Source organism: Corvus brachyrhynchos, unplaced genomic scaffold, assembly GCF_000691975.1.
Source record: "Corvus brachyrhynchos isolate BGI_N302 unplaced genomic scaffold, ASM69197v1 scaffold60, whole genome shotgun sequence".
Lineage (NCBI taxonomy): Eukaryota > Metazoa > Chordata > Aves > Passeriformes > Corvidae > Corvus > Corvus brachyrhynchos.
Window position 1 is genome coordinate 1,195,561 of NW_008236767.1, and position 13,086 is coordinate 1,208,646.

General features: G+C 37.9%; 1 non-coding gene across 1 annotated transcript; it reads right to left on the bottom strand.

The window, feature by feature from the left end:
• Window positions 1-12,769: 12,769 nt before the first annotated feature.
• Window positions 12,770-12,840, bottom strand: TRNAG-CCC. The gene has a single exon. It is a non-coding gene; the product is annotated as a tRNA-Gly (tRNA).
• Between the last annotated feature and the right edge of the window lie 246 nt (window positions 12,841-13,086).

Below are 13,086 nucleotides of genomic sequence, written 5' to 3' on the forward strand. Positions count from 1 at the left end.
TGACTACGGACTAAAAAACTGTGAAAAATGAGAAGGAGAATTTTTCAGTCATGGAAAGATGCCTTCAGTTCACTAAGTTCCACTGCACACTGGGTCCCTCTGAATCATTCTGTTTGAAACAAGAGCTGGGAAAAAACATTCCCGTCCCACATATTCATCTAAAAAAATGTACATAGACGTTTTTTTCCTCAAGTCAAGAATTTTATGGAATGACCTCTCAAAGATCTTTTGACATCAACAGCACATAAATGAAGGAGGTCATAGAAAGAGAGCCATAGTATAATGATGTGAGAATGACTTTTTCACTACTTAGACATCCTGTACAATTCAACAATCTGAGCTGCTTTCTTTTGGCATTGCACAGCAGGCTTGCCTCTATCCTTGAAGAGTAAGCCTGCTGTGCAATCAGCATATACAGCCCTCCAAGGCTTGCTTGGCCTAGAAGGCAGCCTGCATTACCAGTTGGATGGAGCCCTTTGGGACTATTTCCAGCAGTCATCAGTCACAGTAAGTTTAGGTCCACACTTCTCAAACCAAAGAAGATACAACGTGCATTGAATCCTCCATTACTTAAGGATGCAACTGACCATGAATATTATTAGAGTTCTGAAAGTAATTTCAATGCCCAAAATTCAGTTTGGTAGGCAGACAATTTCTCATTAATAACTTCAACAGATGTGTTTAAACTACAAGCAGTGATCAGACAAAACTACTCTCAAATTATTGATGAAAAGTTCATATTTTCTAGAAGTAATACTGTAAAATAATCATCTTTCATAATAAAGTAGAATTACTAATTTACCTTTATTAATGTCATCAATTAGCCTTTAAAATTCATATAATAGGTAAGTCTTACCTCAAATCAGCAAAAGATTTTTCTGTATTGTCTAGCTGTATTTGCTTCCTGTTCCATAATTCATTTAATTCTTTACATTCATTTTTCAAAATTTTCCACAGTGTGATAGTTTTCAGCAGTTTAACTAGGAATTTAAGAAACAACCAACCAACCAAGCAACACCACCACCACCAACAAAATCCCATACCATGTAAACTAGTCAAGGCTAGATTTCCAAATACTGAGTTTTAAGCACAGGCATATGATCATGTGCAAAAATTCATGACAGTGTATACCCAAAGAAAGGGAAATTCTTTCAGAGAAAGCACTTAAAGAAATGAGTGCAACTGGAAAAATTGCATTTATGTAAGAGAACAGCTTCACAAATCCAGTTAGAGTTCCCCAACTTGTTGGGGAAGTTCTTATATTATTTATGCACAGATTTTATTGTGGCACCTGTATTTTTACAATTGCCTATGTTGTACGTGGATATATGCATATTTGTAGGCCACCATCTTCAAAAAATACATGTCCCTCTTACTTTCGTCCTTATATATGAAATTTTTGTAAATAAGCCCTGCACAGCAAAAAGTAACAATATTTGCATATGATCTGAGTCTGGGACTGCTTATTTCAGTGTGTGCAGAGTCAGTGTCTAGCTTTTATTGCTAGACCATTCAAGTACTTAGAAAATATAGAACTATTTTAGGCAGATACCTAAAATACTTGACTTTCAGGAAAAATCAGTGGTTTTAGTTGCCATTCCCCAGAGCATTTTTCATTTAGTTGCCTAAATAGTGAGTTGTCCTCTTTCAGATGTCAAGTTTCTCATAACATAATTGTCCGTACTCCACAGACAGTGGTGGAATAAAGCACAGAGAGTGACTCCTTTCCTCAGCTGCAACTTGAAGAGATGCTGACATTAAGCTGCTGAAAACCTCTAAATTATAAAGTGTTTTCACTAAACTTCCTGCTTTATGGAAGAGAAGTTAAATTGCACTGTCTTTCTTGTACCAAATGTGACAGATGGTTACAGGACCCAAAAAATGTGAGCATTCACAACACAAGCAAACTCTGCTTTCAAGAGCAAGAGTATCTGGTACACAAAGCTACAGCTTCCCCACAATGAACAAGGTAAACATAAAGCACTGTAGCAGTTCAGCAGTAATAAACAGGTGGGAGTCTTCTATTTGGGTGATACTTGTAAAGTGGTCTTGCTGCATTAGATTTTGTAACCCAGACTAATGGGCTGTAAGCAGCTATGTAAATGGGTTAAATTAAGAGGGAGGAAAATACCTTTTGATTATCCTTATATATACACATGTATACACATATAAATTAGGTGCACACATACATAAATACCAGGTTTCATGACCTCATAATTCAGTAGGCAAAGAATACACCACAGTATTTTAAGATCAGTATTTTTAAAATTTCTTCTTTAGGATCTGTCCCATTTTTCTGGAGTGGTAGTATCCTGCATAGTCTAAGCATCTTTTTCCTTATGAAAGAACTGCTTCTGAAAGGTATACCTGAAAGGTAGTTATAAAAAAAAGCAAGGAATCAAAACTTTTGTAACAGGTGTTAGCACAGATATGCGAAGTTGTGCAAGGTATCACAAGGATGTCAGATTTTTAAGACCCTCAAACTTCTGAATGTGTAATAAGTATCTGTAGAGGTATGATAATTAATGCAAATTCCTCTGTTACTGAACCGCCAATAGTGAGTCTCAAACCCCTGAGTAAAAGTTTTAGGCTCGATACCAGGAGAGCTTGGCGAAATGTGATACCATCTGATTGTACATACACAGGATATATGTATATCTGTCCTGGCCTTAAACTTTGCAAACCTAAGATGATTAATACATTGTGTCCAGATATAAATATGCACACAAACAAACCATGACATGTTTTGTACCAAAGACTCAGGTTCATGTTTAAGCTCTGTTGGAAGAAAACTGTCAGTGAAGAGGAATTTTGCATCTTTGACTTCCTGCACTTTTCTCAGGACTTTTTAACCAAGGCAAGCAAAACCTGACAATGTGGGCTTTTGAGCATATGGAGTATTAGCCATTGAGTCAGTGTAACCTTGTATTTACAGGAGTCAGAGAATTTGCTGTCAGGTTTTAGAATAAACAAACAAGAATGGTGAGATACTCCACAGTCTGTGATCCAAATATCAATTGACTGAATATCTACACTTAATGGCTTGCTGTAGTGGATAACAGTCCACTATCCTGCCTAAGCTGAATGAGTCCATTGGCACCTGGTCATTCAGCCGTTCAATACATGAACAATATTCTTCATTCTTCCTTGCTGCTGAACAAGACCACTGGTGTTTTATAAGGTAGAATTCATATGCTGTTATCTAGGCATTTAGCTTTTAGACATTTAAATGTCAGCTGACCAAACGAACTCACTTCAAATTCAATGGCATGATGCAGTAGCCTCCACATTGTGATTCGCCTTGACTTAAAATAGGCAAACTATTCACTCAGTGAATTGCTTGGTCCGTTGAAAGTTGGAGACTCTATATTACTGTTGTAAGGAGAATACTATAGAATCATAGCCATTCCTTCCATAACATCATTTAAGCTACACACTGGCTTTGACTAGCCAGTGTCTTAATCATAGAAGAGCAATAATATCTCCGAATACAACTTTAAAAAACTTTCTCTGAAAAACAATAGAGTGTAATTGGAGGAATCATATAATGTAATCCTGCACAACTAGAGGTATGAGTTATTGTTAAAAACAAGTCAGCCCCCTTTATAAAACTTCAATTTCTGCACTCAAGGAACTGTATCAGGCTCTAAAAATGCAGTATTTGAGGTATCCAGGTGCTGTTACCAGTTCAGAGCTCTACAAATCTCATAAAATAGGCTTTGTACATTCTTTGTACATTGCTTTATTCCACTTAGCAGTCCTCTAATACTCCTCTAGAACACCAACTCAAATATTACTCAAGTAAATAATGGATGCAGTTATTTAGAGTTACTAGGAGAGGCAGCATGAAAACAATAAAAAAAAGTATAGGAAATAAATGCCCTGCAAAACATTGTAGAATTACTGAATATCTGCATGCTGACTCATCAGTCATTTCCACATGTTTTTAGATCTCTTGGTAAACCTGCAGTTTGGTAGAGCATCATCTTTAACAGACAGGGATATAAACTTCATCTTCCCTGCCAAATTTAGAAACCTGTGTCAATCAATGAATTTCCCCATGCTTAATTTAAGATTCTGTCATATATAAGAAGTTTTGGAATTTTTCCATAGAAATTACAGGCTTCCTAAAAGCTACTCTGAACCACATGAAAGCTTTTATTGTTTTATATATGTATGTACGTGATTCATCTTTGATGCTGTAATATTGAACAAGTTTATACAAGATGCAAATAAAAGAGTAATAGAAATTAACAGAATATTGGGGGGAAAAATGGCTGTTTCTTCTAATAACATGTTTATACAAAGCACAGTGTTCAGTAATGAAATTCATTAATTCACTTTCCTGGATTGTACAGTTTAGTAAGTGATACAGCAGATACGAGCCATCATTTACAAGAAGATGCCATCTGCTGAGCAAACATGCAATCAGCAGGCACTTCCTACTACACTGGAATCTTTTTTGTCCTTTATTGATTTTCTCCCTTGCATTTCTAAAGCCCCTCAAGCAATCTGAGCCAGTGCAGCAAATGAAGAAAGCAAAGGACTTCTCAATGACCCCAATATCAATTCTGCTTTGTGCTTCACACTGTCTCAAGGCTATAGACCTCATAGGTTAGTTCAAGCAAGAGGCAGAAAATAGTGCATAAAGTGTGTGTATGTATACAGTTCCAAGGCAACTCTGTAGAAACGACAGCCTATCCTTTGAGATCAAACATACTTCAAAAAAGCATTACAACATTAAGCATACTCCAATGCAAGCATTAAATTATTCACTTCTACACCATTTAATTTTTGCTTCATAATACTTCTCTTGTTTTGTTCCACTTATTGTTCAGTTTGCTTCTGCTCTTTATCTACTTCATGTACATTCTGATCCAAATATGAGACCTGGAGAATTTATGCATAAATAGATGTGTTAGTATTCAAAATTTATTGTCCTACATCTACAGATGTCAGAAAAAAGCCTTAGCCATTAAATACTTTCACAGTTACCATTCTTAAACTTATTTTGGTTTTGCCTTCCATACCAACTTTTTCATAATGTAGGTTTAAATATTCTATGCTTTGAATGATAAAGTGCACTTTTAAAATAGAAAATACCTCTGCTGCTTCATTAAATGTTTTTCATCTTGCAGAAAAAAAAAATCACATGAAGTTCTGAAGTCAAAATATATATTTGAAATAGCTTTCATGGAATGTGTATAAGGGGCAAAATAGAAGTTTATTAATTATTATCACTAACTCATGCAAAATACAGCTAAGGACAGCTAACAGGAGGAGAGAAAAGGAAGTAATATATTACAATATCTCATTTTTGTCTTTTTCATTAATCCACTCTATAATTAATTGGCATCTCAAGAAAAACAAGTCTTGTCTACTGTATTAATTTCATTTGCATCATTAACATGAGCACCAAATATTAAATGAAAGAAACTATGATTAATACCTGTAGTAAGGAAAATTTTGCATTGCTTAAACAAATTGCATAATATTTACACTATTCAAAGTTTAAAATTGCATGTAGAAGATATAAAAATTATTAAAATAGGTATTCATATTCCCATTCTGAAAACCTTTAATCAATGAGAAAGTTCTCCCTGGAAATTACCACTATATTTTGGATATCATTTGCATACAAATCTGCTTGTGCAAACTCTTTCTCCAAGCTTTTAACATGGAAGCAAATACACAGGTGTAGACCATGATGTATAACTCACACCACACCTCTCTAGGTTTCCTCGAAACTAATGATGTGATCTTTGTCACATTGTTTCTACTTACTTTCAGTTGGGGAAGGGCTAACAACATTAGTCACTGCCATTAATGCCTTGTTTTGAAAATACTATTAGCTATTAGAAGAATCTTCTTTTTTTAAAAAAAAAATTCAATTTGACTTATTAAACCTGCATTAAAAATAAACTATCACATAATGGATTATCTCAATGGACTCAAACCATTCAACATCCCCCATCTCTCACCCAAAAGTGGGGACGTATTGCTGCATGCAGACTGTGCCAAGAGCCCTTCAAATGGAGTAACTCTAAAAACCTGGGGATGATATTCCATGAAAAGCTGCATACTAGCAGTTGGATAGCAGAATTACAAACCTACAGACTGATTGTGCAACAAAACATCCTCCCTGCTGATGCAGCAGAAATTCTTGTCTCTGGGCTTTGAGAAAAAATAAAAAATCCTGTATCTAAACTGAATAGGCTCGATAGATGCTGATACTTCGGTGTTCTCTAGCAAGTATATGGCTTACAGAAAACTCCTTGTCTTAATTAATAGCTATTTTTGCTACTCTGTTTCACTTATGACAGAAGACTGAAAACAAATTACATTTTTCCCACATTTCTTGCTGTTTTCAGAGCCATTCCACAAAAGAAGAATAGGAACAAGCACCTGCTTAAGACAAAGACATTCAAAAAGTCTAAAGACTGAAGTCTAAAGTGTTTTATTTTTTAACAATGACAAAAAAAAAAAATGCTAGTGACTGGTCCAGACTCTACTACTTTTACCTCATGGCTGTCTTGAAATGCGTCTTTATTCCTAAATCAGCTACTTGTCTCTCAATCTCTTCAATGCTCTTCATATCTCATAGAATGATAGAATGAGGGGCCTTAAGGATCACCTAGTCCCAATACACTCTTTTCAAAATACAATGGCTGGTGGTAAATAACTCATTTTTCTAGTTTTAAATAACAGTCTACAAATATGGTTATGCTTACTGGATATGCAAGCAGGAAATGAAGCATAATCTCTCAATTCCTATATAATGGCGCAATATTAGGTAAAGCTACAGATGTGACAGTCTAGCTAGTAGATGGAATGGACAAGCATCCCAGAAAACCACTAACAATTCTGAGTCTCTGTGGCATTAGAAGATCCCCCTTGGCTGTCTCAGAATACAGTCTCATCTGAACTGCTCTGCACTTTGACCATCACTAGTAAATGACAGCTTTTGTACTTTCAACAGCCTTTGACATCATCGCTAAATTTTGTTCTAATAAGAAGAAAAAGCCTCTTGACAGCAATGATATGAATGTTGTCTAACACAGAGAAATAAGGCTTTGGAAGAAAAATAGGAGAAAAAGGCGTAGTTGAAAGAGAACTTAAAAAAATACCCTAAAAGAAGTACTACATGCATCTCAAGGACCTCTTTATCCTGACAAAACATGAACTACAATAAAGAAAAAAAAAAATCTTGAGAACAAAACTTACTTCCCTCACTTAAAAATTTACTTTATGAAATTTAGGAAAGTGTTCTTTTTTTCCTGTCTGTAAAAGGAAAAAAGTGGGCTAAAAGTCCCACTAGGGATCTTGGTCAAGGATCCAGTGAAGAGAAAGGAGCGTTTTAGTTTCAATGGGTAATCAAAAAGAATAAGTATTGAATAGAGAAAAGAGAGGAAGATGTTTGGAATAAAACCTATAATGCTGTGTCAGTCAGGCCCAGAAATGTTCCCTTCAGCCTTCTCTAAAGCAAAGCCTGAGAAGCAGAGGGAAGTTGGGCATCAATCACAAAGGCATGTGATGGAGACCTTGTGCTCCATCTGGCTTAGAAGAGGAACATTTAACACTTTCTGCTAATGTCTTGCACAAACAGGAATTTCAGGATCTCTCTTAGGGCTTAGCTTTCTAGAAATGGGACATATAGATACCAGATCCTATTCTGAGTTCTTGCACAGTTCAAAGTCGCATAATGGAACAGGACAAGTTTTGTAACAAAAGTAAATGGAGATTGTCGTTGTTCAGAAGAAAATAAAAAAGGTTCAGACTTTTCTCTCAAAAAAAAGGGAATGAAAATCTCAGAAAGACTTCTGGTCATCACAGTAAATCCAACATTCTGTTCTAAAGAAAAATAGCCTCTGACAGCTCTCAGAGTAAATCTCTCCTATCTGAGACCACTGCAAAAGGACCCAAATGGGTTTCTGACTCAAGGACTTATAGTAAAAGACTGAAATGCCTCCCTCCAGTTTTGGCTTGTTCTTCTGATCCCACAAGATGTTGGAATCCATCAGAACACTCACAGCATGGGAGTATTCATTTCAGGATGAGCAGAAAGGAACGATGGAGCCAAAAAATCTTTTATTTCATAATGGTAAGTGTGGCAGTATTAACAGTAAAGATAATTCTCCAGAGGTATTATAGGTCTCCTTTACACGAAGAAAGAAATGATGAATCTCAATGGCACTGACCTACCAACTGTGAGAAGGCTCTCAGGATGCCTTACACACTGGTGTACTAATAATTCATCACAGGAGATCTTTTCCAGTTATTAGAAGGAGTTTGGATGAGAAGAAAGTATTTAATTTTACTGTTTATCTGGTATCAAGTTTTATACAAGAAAAAGGCCATGCTTTTAGGTTGTGCAAGGGGTCTTTGTGCAGCCAGTGTTGGCTTGAGGTCTGAACACCATTGTCACTACATCCTCCTCATCATCCTCACAGGAGACACACAAAAATAGCAACTGGAAATCTATTGCCTGCCTACAGCTGGTTACTGGGTAGTCGCCACTAATAACATGGTCAGTTCAGCAGCTGCTGATTTTTCCAGGTGTGTTGGGTTTGTGTGGTAAGCTTCTGGCAGCAGTGGGGCTACAGGGGTGGCTTCTGTGAGAAGCTGCCAGAAGATTCCCACATGACTGGCGAGCCAATGCCAGCTGGCTCCAGAATGGGCCTGCTGGTGGCTGAGGCCAAGCCCATCAGCGACAGTGGTAGTGCCTCTGGGATAACACAGTTAACAAGTGGGACAGAAAACACACCTACACAAGAGCAAACTACAGCCAGAGAGAGAACTTGGAATATGTGAGAACAACAGCTCTGCTAACACCAAGGTCAGTGGAGAAGGAGGGGGAGAAGGTGCTCCAGGTGATGGAGCAGAAATTCCCCTGCAGCCCACAGAGATTCATTTTGGAGAAGCTTTCCACCTGCAGACTGTGGAGAACCCCGTGTTGGAGCAGGTGGATGCCTGAGAGGAGGCTGTGAACCTGTGGGAATCCTGCACTGGAACAGACTGCATGAAGGACCTATGGAACCATGGAGAGAGGAGCCCACAACAGACCAGGTTTGCTGTCAGGACTTCTGATTGCGTGGAGAACCCACCGTGGAGCAGATTGTTCCTGAAGGACTGCAGCCTGTGGAAGCAACCCATGGTGGAGCAGCTTGTGAAGAACTGGAGCCCGTGGTAAGGGCTCCTGCAGGACAATTTCATGGACAACTGTCTCAGTGTCTCCTGTGGAAGGGACTCTACACTGGAGTAGGGGAAGAATGTGAGGAGTCCTCCCACTGAGGAGGAACTAGCATCAGAGACAAGATGTGATGAACTGACCACAGTTTATCTCCCATTCCCAATCCCCTTGCGCCATTCTGGGGAAGCAAGTAGGGAAAATCATAAGTCAATCACAAGCCCAGGAAGAAGGAAGGAATGGGGAGAAAGTGTTTTTAAGATTTATTTTACTTCTCATTATCCTGGTCTGATTATGTTGTTAATAAATTCAACTGATAGCCCTTTGTTCAGTCTGTTTTGTCTGTGACGGTGTTCAGTGAGTGATCTCTCCCAGTCCTTATCTTGACTCATGAACCCATTGTTATATTTTTTCTCCCCTGTCCAACTGAGAAGGGAAGTGAGCAGCTTGGTAGGTACCTGGCATGCAGCCAGGGTCAACCCACCACACTTACAAAGACAGCTTAAAGAACAACAAAATCCAAAAATTAACATTGTAGCCAAATATAATAAATAAAATAAAATAAAATAAATAAAAAATAAAATAAAATAAAATAAAATAATAAAATAAAATAAAATGTTCTATAAAAATTAGTTTATTAAAAACTTTATGGTGCAACACCTACAAGTAAAATACTTGCAAGCCAGAGGGAGATTATTTACAGATACCATATTGGACGCTTAAAGGACATGCAAGCCAAGCATTGATGGATGCTTTGGAAATATCAAAAAGAAAATCAATGTCACAAACAGAAGGGGAACTATTAGTAACAAGACAAAAAGTTGAAATTATGCCTAAAAGAGGAAAACAGAAAAGATCCTGAACTTTGCTTATTTAAATATAAAAATGCAATCAGGCAAGTTAAACAAGAGTGTTTGGAAAAACCTGCAAGAGACATAAACCAAGTACTTTTCCAAACACATCTGACAGGAAGTCTGTTAGAGACAAAGCAAGACAAATAGATGATCAGATGGACTTAGAGACAGACTTACCATGAACACTCAGAAAACAAAATATGATAGGGGAAAAAAGAACCCAAATTCCAAAACAGATAAAATCTGTAAAGTTCTAAGAAGCAAACTCATAATATGAATTACTATCCAAAAAAAAAAAAAAAAAAAAAAAAAATTAGCTTACAAATGGAATACTTGATGCATAGGAGAGGAATCAGCATGACAGGCAGCAGTGCCTCAAAATTCATCAGTATTCTGAAGGATTCAATTAGAATGTGAGAAGGGATATGTGGGTGATACAGTCTACTTGGACTCCTAAGAGGTGTTTGATAAATACGTTTTAATAAAAGGATGTAAGACAGCAAATAAGCAGAGGCTTTATATAAATCACCTCTAAAATCCCAATTTCTAGGACTGGTACCTAAAAATCCTTAAACCATGGGATTCCCCTGATTGTACGGTGGAACAGTCATTTGTGCACATATTTCAGCACACAACACCGGCCTCCAACTGGACTTTGTGCCACTGAGCAGCACCCTCTGGGCTTGGTCATTCAGCTGATTTTCAATTCACCTGACTGTCTCCTCATCCAGCCCTTGGATCAACAGCTTCTCTATGCAGATCTTAGTGGGAGGCAGTGTAAGTCCAGGCAGACAATATCCACTGCTCTTCCCTCATCTGCCAGGCCAGTCATTTCTGTTTGATAAGAGAAGCTTATCAAACTGGTCAAGCTTGACGTTTCTTTGGTGAATCCATGCACGCTACTCCTGATGACTTTCTTGTCCTTGTGAAACATGCCTGGAAAATGTTTAGCTGCTCCATCACTTTTCTGTGGATTGAAGCGACACTGAATATCCTGTAGATCCCTGGGTTCTCCTTCTTGCCTTTCTTGAACATAGGGGTGACATTTTCCTTTCTCCAGTCCAGAAGCACTTCTCCCAGTCACAAGCTTCCTCAGGACTCGTAGGTGCATCCCATCAAGGCCCATGGAACTATCAATGTCCAGTTTAAATAAGTACTTGCTGATTGGGTCCCCTTCCACGAATGGTATGCACTCCTTTCTCCAGCCTTTCCTCTTGGTCTCTGGGACCCAGGATTCCTGAAGGCTGGCTCTTGCAGAAAAGACAGAAGCAAAGAAGGCATTCAGTACTGCAGTCTTTTCCACATCCTGCGCCATCAGGTTCCCTCCCCATGCAGCAATGGGCTCACATTTTCGACAGTCTTCTTTTGTGACCTCTGCACTTACAGAAGTCCTTCTTGTTGCCTTTGACATCTCTTGCCTGATTCAATGCCATTTTGGCTTCAACTTTTCCAACTGCATCTCTGCATGGTCATAAAATGTTGCTGTATTTCCCCCAGGTTACCCATCCCTGATTCCATTTTTTATATTCCACCTTCTATATTCTTCCTTTTTGCATCTGAATTTTGCCTGGAGCTCCTTGTTCATCCATGCAAGCCTCCTGGCATTTTTGCCTGACTTCCTACTCATTGGAATGGACTGCTCTTGTGTTTGAAGAAGATGATATTTGAATACTAAACAGCTTTTTTTGGCCCCTCTTCCCAAATATAATATAGAACTATCAATTTTGGATGGGAAGAAACTGTCAAGAACAGCCCTTTTATCTGAAAGTGTTAAATTGGTCAAGGAGTCTCAGTTCACCTCTTTTATTATAAATGGCCATGCATATTTCATACCAGTGCAGTGGTACAGGTTAGTTCATATGGCTGATGAGTTCAAACTACAAGAAAGTTACCATTTGCAGAATTCATAGGTCATGTAAAACAATTTATTTGCATAAAAGCAAACTTTCAGTAGAAGTGAACTCTTTAACAGAAGCAAACTTAAAATACCACTCAATTACACTGTTGGATTACGCAGAAAAATCCAGACTGAATCAACTACAGAAAACCTACAGATAAACCCTGATAGTGCTTTGACTGGCAGAATACAACCTCTGTAACCTTACAGCTTTATGTTTCCCAATGAAATGTTTCTTTGTAGAAGAATGGGTCACTGAAAAATAAACTGCTACTACCAGTGAGTATCTACTGGTACATTCTGCAGAATGATAAACCTAAATGGTATTGTAAGGACCTTCACAGGATATACAACTTTGCTTCTGATACTTAACCTGCACAACAGATCCCACAACATGCCAGCACTTTTCCTTAGATGAATTAGTGGACAGAATATTTCTGTCAAAATTTCCTTCCTACAGGGTGTCAGTAGCTTACTTAAAGAAAGGAAGCATAATTTACCTTATGAAAAAAAAAAAGGACCAGTTACTTAACTGGTCAAGGACTAAGTGTCATGGGTTATTTCATAGATGTATACACACACACACATTGCACATTTCATTTGCAGGGCATATGAACTGCTGGTTGCTAAATATACAGTCTTACAGTATAAATAGTCCTTGAAATAGCTGTAAGAGGGTGCAATCCCACAGCAGCTTAATTACCCTGCCCAAAATTCAAGCAGCAAAAAGCACAGAGGAAGAGAACAAAACACATTGCCTATAGGTCTCTTGATGGAATACACCTAATCTGTAGTATAGGCACTACACACATTGGCAATGGGGGTTTTCCATGCACCAGCTGGGAATCGAACCCAGGTCACAAGAATGGGAACCTTGCATGATACCACTACACCACTGGTGCTTCCCTGCAGTTTCCACATCATCAAGTGAGCAATAATTCAATTTTGTTTCACTCTAATCCATCCCAAGGGATCTATTAACAAGAGCCTCAGTTACTCTGCCTAGAGGCAGGTCATAATAAGGACTATGCAGGAAAAAGAATTTTCTATGTGAAAAAAATTACCTGAAGAACATCACACATATCCTAAAATACTGACAAAAGGTCACTGGACAATTAACTACTCACTTTTCCTAGGGAAGTTTTGAA